The sequence below is a fragment of the Pipra filicauda genome, unplaced genomic scaffold (genome assembly GCF_003945595.2).
Source record: "Pipra filicauda isolate LSUMZ 115617 unplaced genomic scaffold, ASM394559v2 scaffold117_size3949168_pilon, whole genome shotgun sequence".
NCBI classification, from domain to species: Eukaryota; Metazoa; Chordata; class Aves; order Passeriformes; family Pipridae; genus Pipra; species Pipra filicauda.
Window position 1 is genome coordinate 1,169,696 of NW_024103629.1, and position 15,288 is coordinate 1,184,983.

Sequence of the window (15,288 nt, forward strand, 5' to 3'; positions counted from 1 at the left end):
GTGTTGTGTAACTCAGTACGCACTTTGCTAGAGTATTTTAATAAATACAAATCTGTATTAATGAAGCAGTTGAACAAGAAAAGTGGTGTGCTCATTAAGAGCCTGCTGAGATACAAACCACTGTTATACAGCAGCTCTAGGTATGAGTAATTTGAATCTGATATTCATTATACAGATGAATGATGGTTATTCACTTTAAATTTATCATGAATATAGCCACAGATGAAAATAAGATGGAGTGAACATCTGTGGTTATCTGCTAACTGGTGTGATCTGTCATTTCATAGCTGAATGACTTATGATCATGTAGTTCAGAACACCTCTAATTAATTTTTGACTTGAGTCTTTATTCTCAACCTCAAACTATGGTTTATTAATGGGTTAATATAAAGAGCTTGCTAAAGTGTAATGTGTGGCAGTTCATATTTGGAAACGTTGCTGGATGTCAGGTGTTTTACCTGCCTACCCAACTAACTGAGAATCATATCAGAAAACCAGAGAGCCATTGTAATGAATGAGACAGGCAGTGACCTCCAAACAGACATAACTGAATTAAAATCGATAAACTTGATATGAGTAGATTCAGAGTGTCATTTTAAATATAAAACAGTTTAACTCATTTTCTTGCTCTTGAAAATGTATTGCATCCACTAAACGCATAGGAAAGATTGGTAGGTGAATTTTATCTTTTTTCTTTTTTTTTTCTGTACGAGCGTTAAAAGAGTAGCAGATTTATTGAGGGATATTTCTTATATAAAAGATTTTGTCTCTGAGTGCATGTAAAGCAGACATTCTGAAATCTAAGAGGTGTCTTCAATATCTTTGAGGAGCAAGGGGTGGTAGAAGGAGAGAAGAGAGGGTTTTTTCTCAAGATATAAATGAAAACTTATTCCTTCTCTTTCTTGCCAGAGAACACAAAAGATAAGTTTGTGTCATAATTTTGTTTGAGCATTTAATTTTCCACAGATTTCTGTTTCTCAAAATAACTATTTTTAGGCTAAATAATTGTGTATACTGTGTCAGAATTCTTTTAGTCTTTAGACTGGAGGCTTGTAGTATTCCAATTTTGATAAATAATCAGGATCATTTACGTAGATATTCTTCCTACATAAATCTATAATAACAAGTGACATAACAAACTTCTGTTCTGGTAGCCTTTGTGCCTGATGTTAACTTCATCCTCTATTGCAAGAGAGCAGAACTAAATCTTGTGTCTGTTTCTTAAATCCATGTAGTTCATTCCCAATAAATGATAAAGTTCTCACTTATAGAAATTTCTATGTAAAAAATAATATACATTTCCAGTGAAACACAAATTGCGCTGTATTTTAATACATGTATTTGATGGTTTAACCCCACCCAGCAACCAAGCCCCATGCAGCAGCTTTCTCACTCCCCCACTAGCAAGATTAGGGAGAGAATCAGAAGGGTAAAAGCTAGAGAACTCATGAGTTCAGACAAAGACAGTTCAATAGGGAAAACAAAAGCCATGTACAAAACCAAATAAAAACGGACTTAATTTCACTACTTCCCATGGGTAGATAGGTTTTTAGCAATCTCTAGGAGAGTAGGGCCCCATCACGCATAATGTTTCCTTGGAAAGGCAACCGCCATCACTCCAAAAGTTCCCCACTTCCTTTGCCTTCCCCACAGTTTTAAATGCTGAGCATGATGTCATGTGGTATGGAATATCTCTTTGTCCAGTTTGGGTCACCTGTCCTGACTGTACCTTCTCCCAGACTCCCATGTCAGCATGGCAGTATGAAAAGCAGAAATATGGCTCTGTGGAGTTTCTGACAATCAATAATAAAAACAGCTCTGTATTGTCAACCCTGTGTTCAGCACAAATCCAAAACACAGACCTATACTAGACACAGTGAAGAAAATTAACTCTACCCCAGCTGAAACCAGCACAACTTCTATAAACAAGAAAGATAATTTGGTATAATGTTATGCCTAAGGAGAAGCTGCTTATTTAATGGTGACAAATATGCCCTCAAAACAATGCCTAGAGTCCCTTGAAATTTTTTCTCATCTTTGAGGTCAAGGAATACTTTTATCTTTCCTTTCACATAATGTAAAATATCTCCTTTTTTTCTTTTTCCCCCTAAGATTCTGCTATTTCCCCTATTTCTGTTTGTTCATTTCTGTGGATTTATCTTTTGTTGAATTTCTCAGGAATAAGGATTACATACAAAACCGTTAAATAGCTGGCGCATGTCAAAGTCTCATTCCTCATTTTAAGTTAATCACTCAGATAAGTGGAGAACAACACAACAAAGCTTACATAAACAATAGAAATCTCTCTGATGCATATTTTTGAATAGACCATGTCATTCTCTTTATAGTATCTATCTTTACCATAGACCTTGGCATAGTGATTAGATTTAATAGACCTGTTCAGAATTTTTCTTTCAAGTTTAGATGGAAAAAATTGCACTAGATAGGAAAAACAATTCCTAAAGGGGGTTGTATAGGGGGGTTTGTGTATTGGGATTTTAGATGATCTGAAATTCTGACTGTTGTAACAGTGATGGACAGGAATAAAAGTAGCAGTGATTTGCAAAAATACAAAACTGCGATGCCTTCCAAATGTGAAGATATCAATAGACTAACATACTGAGAGAGTGGAAGGACCTGACACAAATTAGTTGTTTTCTCTATGTGTAGAATTTGACAATCCTTAAATGACTCTTGCTGGATAAAAGAAAACCAGAAAAATGACCTTTATCTTTGTCACCACTGCAAATCTTACTGTTCCACTGTTCCAGTGATGCGGAGAGGTGGAGATAACGGAGATGAGTACAATAGACTTTTCCACAGACTGAGTTTTCCAGGTCATTTAATTCTCTCTAGTGTGTTCAGAACCTTTCCAACAGAGCTAATGATAACAGATTGCCACATTATCCTACTCATGGTGACCTGTTTGGGTACCTGCCAGAAATTCTACTCACTCAAAACTGTAGGAAAAAAAAAGTGTTTGCTGACTTCATTTCTAATGCTTATTATAATTTATTCCAGGGGAAAAAAATATTGTATTATTGAGTGCTTCATGTGTTAAGTAATGATTCAATTATTTTGAAAATTGATACTTAACTCTGGGTTGCTGCTCTGCTGCAACTGGTTCGGAATTTTCCTTATGGCCTCTGGCCTTCTGCCAGGTTACGTTCTGTGGGGATCGTTCTCCCAGTCTAACAAGGTTGTTTTTTCAGCATATAGCCAGCTAAAGCTATTTATGCTAACTCTCTCCTTGCTAAAAAAGAAAGGTGATGAATGCAACATTTTTCCTGGGATTTTTTTGTGTGATTACTTTTGGGCTCTGTGGGCTTAGAAAAGTGCAAAGGAGACGGTCTCACCATCTGTACATATTGTGGTTTTCCATATCTTTATAATTTCATGATTAGGATATGATTTTTTTGTTCACAAAATTAATCACTTTAGATTTTACCCTGATTGTTTGTATCTCTAGCTTTACATAATTTTCTGAGAACCAGGAAGCTTGAAGTCACCTACACCATGTGATTTTTACAACAAAATAAAAAGAGCCTGAATTTAATTATTAGTCAAAGAAATTTTGTCTACTTGAATATTCAATGTTTCTCCAATCCAATCAGAGCAAAATAATTTTCTTAAAGAGATTTTTCCTGGGAGTTCTGCTTTTGAGATAACTTGCTCTTGCATGTTACGTACCTAATTTTGAAGAGCTAAAGGGATCTAAAATTTTAAATGTTTACTGTTTATGCAAACTGATTTCTAATCTTGTGTATTTGAAATTAAATATTTTATTTTGGTTTGGGTTTTTTAAACTACATTTAAATTCCTGTAGAAATGCTGGGTACATCATACTTTTTCCATATTAATGCAAAAATCATGTTAAGGGTAATATCAAAGGTTACTTTCTATACACCAATGACTCAGACTTTCCATGTATAAGTATTTGTTTTCTAACTTAAGACTGTTGTTTAAGCTTGCATTAAGCATGTAAGTCACCTGCATAACTTTAGCTTGATTATAGAACTAAAATACTAGAGGTGGAAAATGCCATCAAACCTATTTGATATGTAACTGTTCTAATCAGAAAAGGTTTCTTTTGGAGTCTGTTTCACATATGGGCTCAAATTTCAATAATACATCAAAAGTTTTGCCTTCTGGTTGCAAAGTGTATCAATTCAGCCACTGCTTTGCTAGCAGCTGAATCACCTCATAGGAGTAACAACTTTCTTCTCAAGGTGGGGAGAGCAACATAGGCTAGAGAATCACAGGTAATAGGGTTAATAGAATCACACTAATTACAAAAATAAGGTTTGAATGGTTTGGGGCTTATATGACTGATATCTTGTTATGAATATGCATGGCTGTGCTCTGAGAAAATTAATCTTTGTAAGGCCTGAAATGACGACGTTGTTTCTCCCCTTTCCTAATTTTGCATCTGCGATAGAAATAACTAGAATAGCCAAGGCTTTAGACATTGAACCCATTTATTTTATGACTGCAATTGTATATTTTTCCAAATTGCTTTAATTTTGTGATGAAGGTTTATATTTTGCTGCTGTGTAACTTTTCAAAGTTTAAAGCACTGCAAAATTGAGACTTGATGTTAATATACTTTTTTAAAATGTCTTCAGATTAATGTCTGAAGTTCTATTGGACTATGATCCTGATATTAGTATAATTTTCAATAATACCGAGTACATAATTTAGTGGATTAAATTATGATATATATATTTACACTTTATTACAGACTAATGACAATCTAATGTGTAATATATTAACAGTGGTTCACTGCCTTCCATTGTAGCAGAATAGGGAAAATAGAAATACTATTTTAACTTATTGCACATATGCAGGTTTCAGATCTCTTATAAATCTGTCTCCCTACAAAAAACTATTTTTTTATACATCTCAGTGTGATCTAAAGAAGAAAAAAATTTTATCCTAAGATAGTTACTTTGGCTTAGTTTGGCATTACAATGAAACCTAACCAATGACAAACCATTGTAAAATATGTGGTTCAGTTCTCTCCTTGCTTCCCCCTCCTCCCTGTAGCAGATCTATAGATTGTACAGTCAATACATCATTGGTTGATCCAGAGGAAGAGATTCTCTTTTGGTTTGTTTCATTTCATTTTAGTTTGGGGCTAAACCAATGTACGAGATGTGAGGGGAAATTTCAAGGGAGTAAGACTTCCGCTTTCTGTGGCAGCTTGCTATCAGATTGCTATCAGGTAAGCCACAAAGCATACCTTAATTTTTGAAGCAGATAAGACTCCTGCTCTGATATAATAGCATCAAAAATCCCAGCATGAACAAAAGTGAACTGCATGCACAGCCACTCCACTGAGAGTGCCACTTCCCAGTGCTGAAGGATTAACTATTGCAAAACTAAGTGGGGTAGGGCCACCCCCCCCTTTAGGTCTGATTTGGGGAGGTACCATGCATGTCATGAAAGCAGCAATGGGTCAAACCTGTCAAAACCATTGAGATCCAAGAAGAATTCATTGTTTGTTAAAAACAGGTCTAAAATTTCCATAAAGACCAAAATATATGTATTTTCCACATTGTGAATATGGAAGTCCAGTCTCAAACCTGGCTGTATGAGACTGTGCCCATTGCACTGCTGTCTTCTAGCAACCAGGCTGAGATTAGCTAAAAGGTAGCCACTCATGCTCATCGGGGATGGATACAGGAAGATGGAATCTGGGGAAGATATCACACAAATGCCCATCCTTTTCTAAGAAATGAGCAGGAGGAAGTCTTACATTCTTAGCCACATGTACTTTGTGAGGAGTGGATGCAAATGTTCAAAGTGACAAGCATTTGAATCTTGAAGACAGCTCATTGACCATGCCTTTCCAGATATTATAAAACTATCACCATCTTAGATGGAATTCACAGTGAAATTTGGCTGATAGCCAGCTGTGGAAATACCCAAACTAGAGGCAATTTTGGAAGATGCCTGTATTATTCATAATTTTTTTCAGCATAGAAAATTTAGAAAACTGTTGAATTGAAGTTGATAATAAAAGGCCATTGAAAGAGCTAAAGTCTTGTATAGAACTTTCATTATATAATTTATAAAGACATGTTTTAGAATAACTAGCTTCATATACCATGCATGTTTCTGTTTTAGTATTATATATATTTCAAGTTTTCAGAAGTATTTGGAAAATACATGCCTATAATTGTTCTATCTCCCTAAACTTGAAAAAAAACCTACTAGACTAGAATGAGCGACAAAGAGGCTGTCAACATACTTTGATTTTGTCTCGTGTTTTCAAAACATTCATATCTCAAGTGTTGCAGAGATATGTTGTAGAGAAGAGGTCTTAGCAAATGAGATATATTTCTGTCTTTTGCAATGCTTTTAAAAAATAGTATCAAATCCATAGCCTCACACAAGAAAAAAAGCTTTACATAGTATAACAGAGACACTCTAATAATAAGTATAATTAAATATCCTTAATATGCAGCACAACTCCTTTATCAGCAGTTTTGTGGGGGAAAATTATTACTTCTGCTTTGATAGGATGAGAAAAACCAAAGGTCAGTATTATTTGTTGTCACTATACTAATTATTGGTATTTGTTCCTTATAGCAGGAGTATATCTCTTATTTAAAGCCCTCAGAATGCAAACTATCTTTATCCTTTTATTCACATATTCAGTGGGGTTCCCAAAGAAGATTTGTAACTAATTCCTTCAAATTCATATGAACATTTTTATTGTCTTAATCTAATATTTGATACTGATAGAAATGAATGCAAAATGTTTAATGACATTTTGCAAGCACTGTATTATCAAGTTTGTCATTATCACCTGACACAAGAAATTTTAGAAGTCAACAGTCTCATTAGTCAATGAATTTGGCAGACACACTCAATTAGCTTTTACCTTGGTTTTCATGTCTTTTTATTAGATTGTGTGGGAGCTCTTTGAACTGTGCAACTGTAAAATAATTTCTTGTGACTGATGTTTGCTGGTATTTTCTATCACATGAAATAAACTACATAGCTACCAAATCTGGTAAAGTGAAGTAGCTCAGTATAAAATGCAAAGTTCATAAAATCATAGTGTTCACATAGAATAAGGACCTTGGACAGTCTTCAGTCCAGTACCTTTCTCATGGCAGATCATCAGACCAAGCTGCTTAGGTCTTCATACAATTGGGTCTTTCATCCAATGATGAAAACTGTATAACCTTTCTCAGGTTGTGCCACTGCCTGTCTGTTCTTATGGTGAAACAGCTTTTCCCTATATTCAGATGAACCTCTCACATTTCAATTTATACTTCTTGTCTATCATCTTTCCAGCATGTGTGGCTTTGAAGGGCCTGGCTGTGTGTTCTCAGCAACTGCCTCATGGCGCTGGGGTCTGCTGTTAGTTCTCCCCAAGGCCATCTCTGCTCTACACTGAACAAACCCAGCTCCCCCAGATTCTCCTTAAGGGGCAAGTGCTCCAGCCTCACCATCTCGATGACACAGCTTGTATTCCCAATAGTTAGTTGCTGTCTTTCTTGTACAGAGTTGCCCAAAACCGGACACAGTATTCTAGAGATGAAAGTTCTCAGAAAAGTGGGGAATTGGGCATTTTCATCTTCATAAGAAAAAATTCAGAAAAAGATTTCTTTTCTGAGTTGAGACCAACTTTAATTTACAGGAGCATGAATCAGACTGTTGCTGACGTACAAAAAGCAGACACAGGCATCCAAAGGGATGAGAAATTTTTTTTCTGAAAGAGGATAATGTTTAACTCCTCTTAAAAATTCCTGAATTCAGAAGCATCAGAGGGAGATAAAAGATAAGGTAAGAACATCAATGATCTAATTTGTTTTCATAGGAGAATTCTTCAGTTGCTTTTTCTGGTGATATTTGCACAGCAACAGTTTCCTCTAAACTTTACATTCTCTATTCAAGAGAGAGAGAGAGCAAAAGGAAACAGCTTTTACTGATATGATATCCCTTGCTTTAATATTGGTGGGAACTCTCCCAGTTCCAACTCCAAAATGAAATAGCTAAATGGAACTGTTCCACTCATGCAGGTTGACACCAGGTGCTTGTGCACATCTCTGCTTTCCCAGGAAACCAGGCTTTGCTCAGACCAAGACCATGATAGTCACCAAAGTAGGAGCTTTCAAGACAAGGAACATACTGAAGAACTCCTTAAAAAACTAATAGAAATTAACTTTTATGAGTGATTTGGCAAAAGGAAAATATAGTTTTACACATCACTCCCAAGTTAATTATCTTTTTTTTTTCCTTTTACACCTTTTGATTTTATTGTTTTTGTCTCTTATGAGACACATTTAAGAATGCATAATTTATTTTTATTGTTATTTTTGTTGCTCAACTTTTCCTGTTAGTTCATGGCTTTATCTCCTGTTTAATCATTGCATATGGTGGGGCTGTGATTTCCTGCTTTTAGATTCTAAAAAATATAGAAGTTGGGGCTGCTCACTGCACTCCTTTTAGTGGCAAAAACAAAAAGGATATATATACAGAGGAAAAACATGTATCATCCTAGTGGAAGTATCTGAGAAAGGGAAATATTTATAGGGTGATTTCTCTTAGGTTTATTTCTAGCCAGAAAGGGAGAACAGTGGTACTTTATGAGAAAAAAGAGTTACAATCAATAAATCTTGTGAATAAGTGACTATACTCTTTTTTATTATTATTTTTAAAGGAACTTTAAAAGCTTGGAATGTCTCTTTTATGTTAAAAACAGAGTGTGTAGTCTTTTTGATTTAAAGATCTTAAATATTTTACAGGCTAATTGTATAATTATTTGTAGAAACAGAATCTTTGATCCAAACTGTTGAGATAAAAAGAAAGGTAGAACAACAGGCAATTCAGCTGAAAAATCTGAATCGCTAGTTCTCATGTTATAAGAGACCTTGAAAGTAGAAAGTCTATAAAACTACCAGCTGAAAAGCTAGTTCAAATTCCACTGTGTTTAATAGTAAGGCTTCCAGTAGTGCCAAGGGTTGCATATGTCCGTGACATTTATAGAAATTTGAGGAGCAGCATGCAGTCTGTCTGAGAAGTAGAATCTTATAAAAATTCTATATATGTATTCTTTTCAAAGACAAAATGTCTATTGCTATGACAGGAAATTTGGAGAGAGCACATTAGCTTTCAGTAAAAAAAGCACATTTTTTTTCAAACTTAATTTGAACTGAGTAGAGATATGGATTAACAGAAAGTCAGAAAATGTGAGATAGCATGAAAGAAGAAGGTGCAGTATATCCCTTGTGTTTCCGTAGCAAATAAAGTACAAAAAACCCCAAAAAAACTCAGAAAAACACAACAAAAAGTAACCAAAACAGACAAACAAACAAACCCAAAACAAATACCAAAAAAAACACAACTACAGAAAAGAAGAAGCAAAACTCTTTAAAATTCTGCAGTGACTAATCAGTTTGGTAGCTCTTGAGGAATTTCCATGATATCCCCCAAGGTGAATTAAACATTCTGCACAAATATATGTATTAGAAAAAAGGAATGAACGATGCATTGCATTGAGTCCTACTGCAATATGTGATTCTACATGGAGTCTGCAAAGATGTATCACAAGCAGAATCCTTATTTACCTTTGTACCAGCACCAGTCTCAAGGGCAGCTGTGTGGGCCACCCTTGGGTCTATCCTCCAGCTCGGCTATGCTGCCAAACATGACAAAAAACCAAAAAACCCCCAATCAAACAAGAAACAAAAACAAACAAAAAATAATCAAAACAAATTAAGACACATCTGTAGGTAGACAACTCCAAGGGACCAACATTGTCCACTTTTCCGTTTTAACAGTTAAATATAATCCATAGCATAGATGGTGGTAGTGTAACTGCTGACCAAGTAACCATCTATATGATACAGGAAATTTAAGGGATTGTAGGAGAATTAGACTAGATTACTAGAACTAGACTTGAACTGCCACTTTTGCCTCTGCTTTTCCTATGGAATATATATTTAAGTAATGGAAGGATAAGAGATTTTTAAAAACTGGATTTATTACTTTTTTTTTTATTTTTTCTTTTGTAGAAAGAAAAATGAACATATATCGTTATCCTACTGAGTTTGTATCAATTCATCAACATTATTAAAACTCCCATGTGTAGATCATAATTTGTACAGGAAACTTATTTGCAAACACACCAAAAGAGTAATAATTCAACTGTAGATGAAGAATTGCTTCATTTTAAACGCAGATGTTTTTCTTTAATATTTTTATACTTGTATGAAATTTATTAATAAAATTTCTTTTTGTCTGTATAGATTTTTATGATAAAAACTAATAAAATATTAATAATTTGTAACAATTCAGTATAAGTAACTATAAAATTACCTTATTTGAAAATGTGGTAATTGTCATACATAAGTAATTCGTCATGTTGCTAAATTTAAAAATAATTTGGCTTATGTAGAAGAAATGAGTGTTTTTCTTGCACAGTGCATTCATTTTCCATAACAAATTAATGCCCACATAAATTCAGTCTTCCAGACAAACGAATGTTCAGCTATACAAGAATCTGGAATTTGCACATTAAAATAAATGCAACTGTAGTGATCTTAGTAGCTGAATTAACAGATGCATACACAGTAGTGTCTATTTAGCTGATAACATATACATTTTAAATGGTATAAAAAATACACTTTTTTACAAGGGAACGTGCATTTTTCAAATCCAGTTGTACAAGGTTAGAAATGGATGTATGAATTAGAGAAGATCATGACTTATTTATCTTCAACTTTACTTATAAAAAACTTGCCATTTGTAAAACAGCCAAAGACAATAATTTTTAAAAAGATAAACTAAAAAAAGAAGTTACTCTTCTTCCATACATTTTACTGTAAGCCTAAGGCACGTTGGCTTTAAGCCTCATTGCTGAGCCTCTATTTAATATTAGTGAAAAGACCTAACAGAATGTAATTCAGTTCAACCAAAATCTAAATCATCCTCAGGGTATCTGTCAGTAACGGGAACCTGGGATGCCTAGCTGGGATGAATTGGCCTGGTATTACCTGTTAAACTTCATTTGGCAACACTCTACAGTTCCATGTTTCAGAAGTTACCTTGTTAAGGTTTTTGTAAAACGGGGTATGCAGAGAATATATAACAGGATTTTAGGTTGTAACTCTGTAAAACTTAATAAATATAACCTGCGTTTAGTGCAAAATACTATTATTTAGAGTATGTGCTGTTTGTTTTATGCATTCAATCCTTATGTCTTTTATGACATACTGAGCAAAACAGAACTTCACAGTTCTTATTATAAAAAGGTTTTCATGTCACTTGTATTTTCTTCTAAGAGAAGTTGCTCTGAACTGACATGCCTCAATCAACTGGCCAAATCTGAATCCTGTTAGAGCTTTAACATACTTTGAGGGACTATGCCTGTATGGTCAAGACTATAGTTACTTTCTGACCCAGCCATAATATATATCTATCAATATATAATTAGATTTGCCACTTCTATTGCAATATTCTGATTTCAACAACCTTTACTCTCTTATCACTGTTCAGTTCACTGTTGAAAGTTTCTGCATAATATTGGGTTATGGAATGTGTTCCCTTTTGTGACTCCTGAATATTCCTTCTCTGCCATATGTTTAGAGCTTGTTCAAAGACACGTTCTTTGAGCATAAAGTCTATAACAATGTTAGACAGAAAAACTGCTCAGCTCATGGTGGTTTTTATCAAATCTGGTTCCAAATGCTTTATTGATTTATTAAAGATATATAGTTAACCAACAACAATGAACTGTATATTCAGGATCAGTATCCACAATATGGAAGAAAAACCACAATGCTGGACATACATAAAATTGTAAGAAACACCTTTAATTTTTGGAACAGCCTTTTATAACTGAGTCCCCAAAGTGTGAATTTGACACATTCAGGCAGTTTCCTGCATGCTCTGGCTTTGCCCACACCCATATCAGCCCATCCACAGGTAAGACAGCTTCCATGGATGCACACACCCATGTGGTACAGGTCTTGCATTGTGCCCTGATGCATGCCCTGTGGCCCCGATGGTGAAGATGCTCTGCCAGCTCTAGACAGAGATTGCAAAGGCAACAGGGTGATTCTGGCATTCTCAAACTGCCATGGTCTTTTTGTACTTCTTTTCAAACCCTTACCACTTCCTTGGTAATTCCCCTGTTTACCCTTTAATCTATCAGTCACTTGCATCTTCCCCTCTAGGGCTCTCAGCATTTGGGCAAACAGGCTCTCAGGCTGTGCAGGATAATCCACACGACATACAGTCCCATTGTCACTTTTCCAGCTACTGTTACCTATGGTAAGGGGAACATGTGGGCACCCTGCCTGAGGGCAATCCCACTTGGCTGTTATTGTCTTCTGTTGCCTCTGTAACAGATTTTACTTTCTAACCTGCAATGGAGAGAAAAGTTCAGAAAGTCAGTGGGCTGAAGGGTGTAGACAGGTTTATTGGAGGGCTCTGAACCTGCTGGAAGCAAGTGTGGAGGTAATCAGAACACCATAGACAAGAAATAAGAAGCAGTGCATATTGATTTGGGTACTATGGAATGTTTTATAGCCTCATAGAAGAAGTCTAAAAGTCTGTTCTGTAAATGTTTTGACTTAAAGTCAGTCTTAAGCAGCTACGTGTTCGTTGGTTTAAGAACACAGTAGACTGATGGGGATGATGTTGTTTATATAAGACAGAGAATTCATTACAACATATTTACCTTGTGATAACCAATTTGCATTTGTTTATCTTTCCTCTAATTTCTATGTTCTTTATGCAATTCTGCTAGAGTTATTACCAATATTTGAATAAATGGCAGATTTACTGCATCTTGTGAAACAAATAATTTCTTTAAGTCATCATGCTAATCAAATATATTTACTCTGGAATGGAACTGGTATTTAACGTAATTTGTGCTTTGAGATGTGAGAGAGCATTTTATTTATTTTTTGTTTCTTTGTCAGCAATTTTTTTTCCTATCAAATACTGAAACTTGCTATACCTTGTAAAGGTAATTGGATGTACCTAAAGAATAGAGTAATAAATACCTAGCCAATGTTTTCTTTAGAATAACAACAACTAAAGAATTTTGACCGAACAAGAAATGAAATACAGTTCATTATACAGTTACCAACATACATTTAAAAATTTAAATCCTTATATTTTTAAAGGGAGATTTTAATTTAATTAGAAAAAAAAAAAAAACAAAAACCAACAAAATAACAGATAATAGGTACATGGTCAAGTCTAATGGGTATACTAAATTGAAACACAATGTTAATACATGTATACATTTTTCAGTTTGTGAAATCTATTGGTTTTGTTTTAAAAAAAGTTCTTTAGCAGCTACAGATTTACAGCACCTTTAAAACACTGCAGATGACTTTAAATTACTGTCTGTAACTAATATAAACCTCCTTATGTCTAAAAGTGTCTTTTAAAAACAAATAAAATATTAATTAAATTAATCTAATTCTGTTTTGAACTGCAAATTAAAATTGTAATAGGTTAATGTCACTAAGAACACCGAAGAGCAAGTTATGTCTCCAGAGTTTTCTATATTAGTAGAGTTATGTAGGAGCTTTTAATGGGACAGCTTTTGAAAAGGCAAATACTTATAAACTTTACTTAGTTTTAATGGTCTTTTCTCTTTAGGAAATTTAGAGTCTACTTGGACTTCTAGAAAGTATCTTTGTTTCATTTCACTCTGGCCTAAATTTTCTTTTAGATACATCAAATAATAGCAACTCAGATTAAATAATTGCCAAGTAACATTTATTAAACAACCTTAAATTTTAATTTGGTGTCAGTGAATTTCAGGAGAAGATGAAATCATGTTCGGCAAAAGAGAGTAAGAGCTTTCATTCCACACTCTGGATTTGTCTTGGTTTCTGAAAGACTTTTTGTATGATTTCTTACACTGATCTGTAAATAAACGGTTCACAACTGTTCTTTAAAGATTTCTTTGAAAAAAATTACATTTGAATTTTATTGAAAAGGATGAGCCAATTCTAACTATAAATTCAGAAAGACAATTTATTATTCTGTCCTTAGAAGATATGAGGATTCCTTGTAATGCAAATCTCTCAGTGAAGTTTTACCCTGAGCTTTGGAAAGATCTTGATAAATGCACAAGATCATCATCATCAGGATTTTTATGACATCAGCTATCTCATGTCTAACAGAGAAGTTGTTTATGTATGAAGCTCAAAAAGTTCAGGTATCTAAAGCATGATACAAGCACAAATGAGGAAAATAGAATGACAGAATGGTTTGGATTGGAAGTACCCTTAGAGATCAACCCTCCTGCCACAGGCAGGGACACCTTCCACTAGATCAGGTTGCTCAATGCCCCGTCCAACCTGGCGTTGAGAACTTCCAGGGACAGGGCTGCCACAGCTTCTCTCGGCAACCTATGTCAGTGTCTCAACCATCCTCACAGTAAAGAATTTCTTCCTAATAACTAATCTAATCTATTCTCTTTAAGTTTGAAACCATTGCCCCTTACCCTATAGCTACATGCCCTTGGAAAAACTTCCTCTCCAGCTCCCTTATAAGTCCCCTTTAGGTACTGGAAGGTGCTATAATGTCTCCTCAAAGCCTTCTCTTCTCCAAGCTGAAAAACCCTGACATTCTCAGCCTGTCCTCATAGGAGAGGTGCTCCACCCCTGCCCTGGACTTACTTTCCTGTGCTGAAGGTCTCAGAGCAGGATGCAGTACTTCAGACAGGGTCTCACAAGAGCAGAGGAGAGGGAGAGAATCACCTCCCCCAACCTGCTGGCCACACTGCTTTTTATGCAGACCAGGATGTGGTTGTCTTTCTGGGGGGCAAGTGCACATTGCTCGGTTGTGTCCAGCTTCTCATTCCCCAAGTCCTTCTTCATAGGGCTGTTCTTTGTTCAGTTCACCTTTCTGCTTCTAGTTAGTCATGGAGCTAATTTCACTCAGTTTATTTAGTTAATGTTTCTTTTTTTTTTCTCTAGCATTCTAATTTTAGACAAACACACCACTGTTACTTCACCTCTCCACTCCTCTACACCTCAGAACCCACTCAGAGTTTGAATGTTGTCCAATCTAGAAGACAAATATAGAACAGTAATAAGAGTTATGGCCTGATGAAATGCAATGGTGCCTCCTTCAGGACCCTAACACTAAGTGGCAAAATTAGACATTTCCACAGGCTGTTTGAATGCTTTATCTGTTATATGAAGAGTAAATTCTTTTTACCATGATTGCATTAGTTAAAATAATATATAAAAAACCTTACTTTTGGTCAGAAACTGCAAAAGGTGTGTCTGTGTTCTTCCT

At 35.0% G+C, this 15,288-nt stretch overlaps 1 protein-coding gene across 7 annotated transcripts in view; it reads left to right on the forward strand.

The window, feature by feature from the left end:
- The window catches only part of CNTN5 (contactin 5), a 618,340-nt gene that overhangs the window by 180,160 nt on the left and 422,892 nt on the right, over nucleotides 1-15,288 (forward strand). The gene's annotated exons all lie outside the window — the stretch shown is intronic.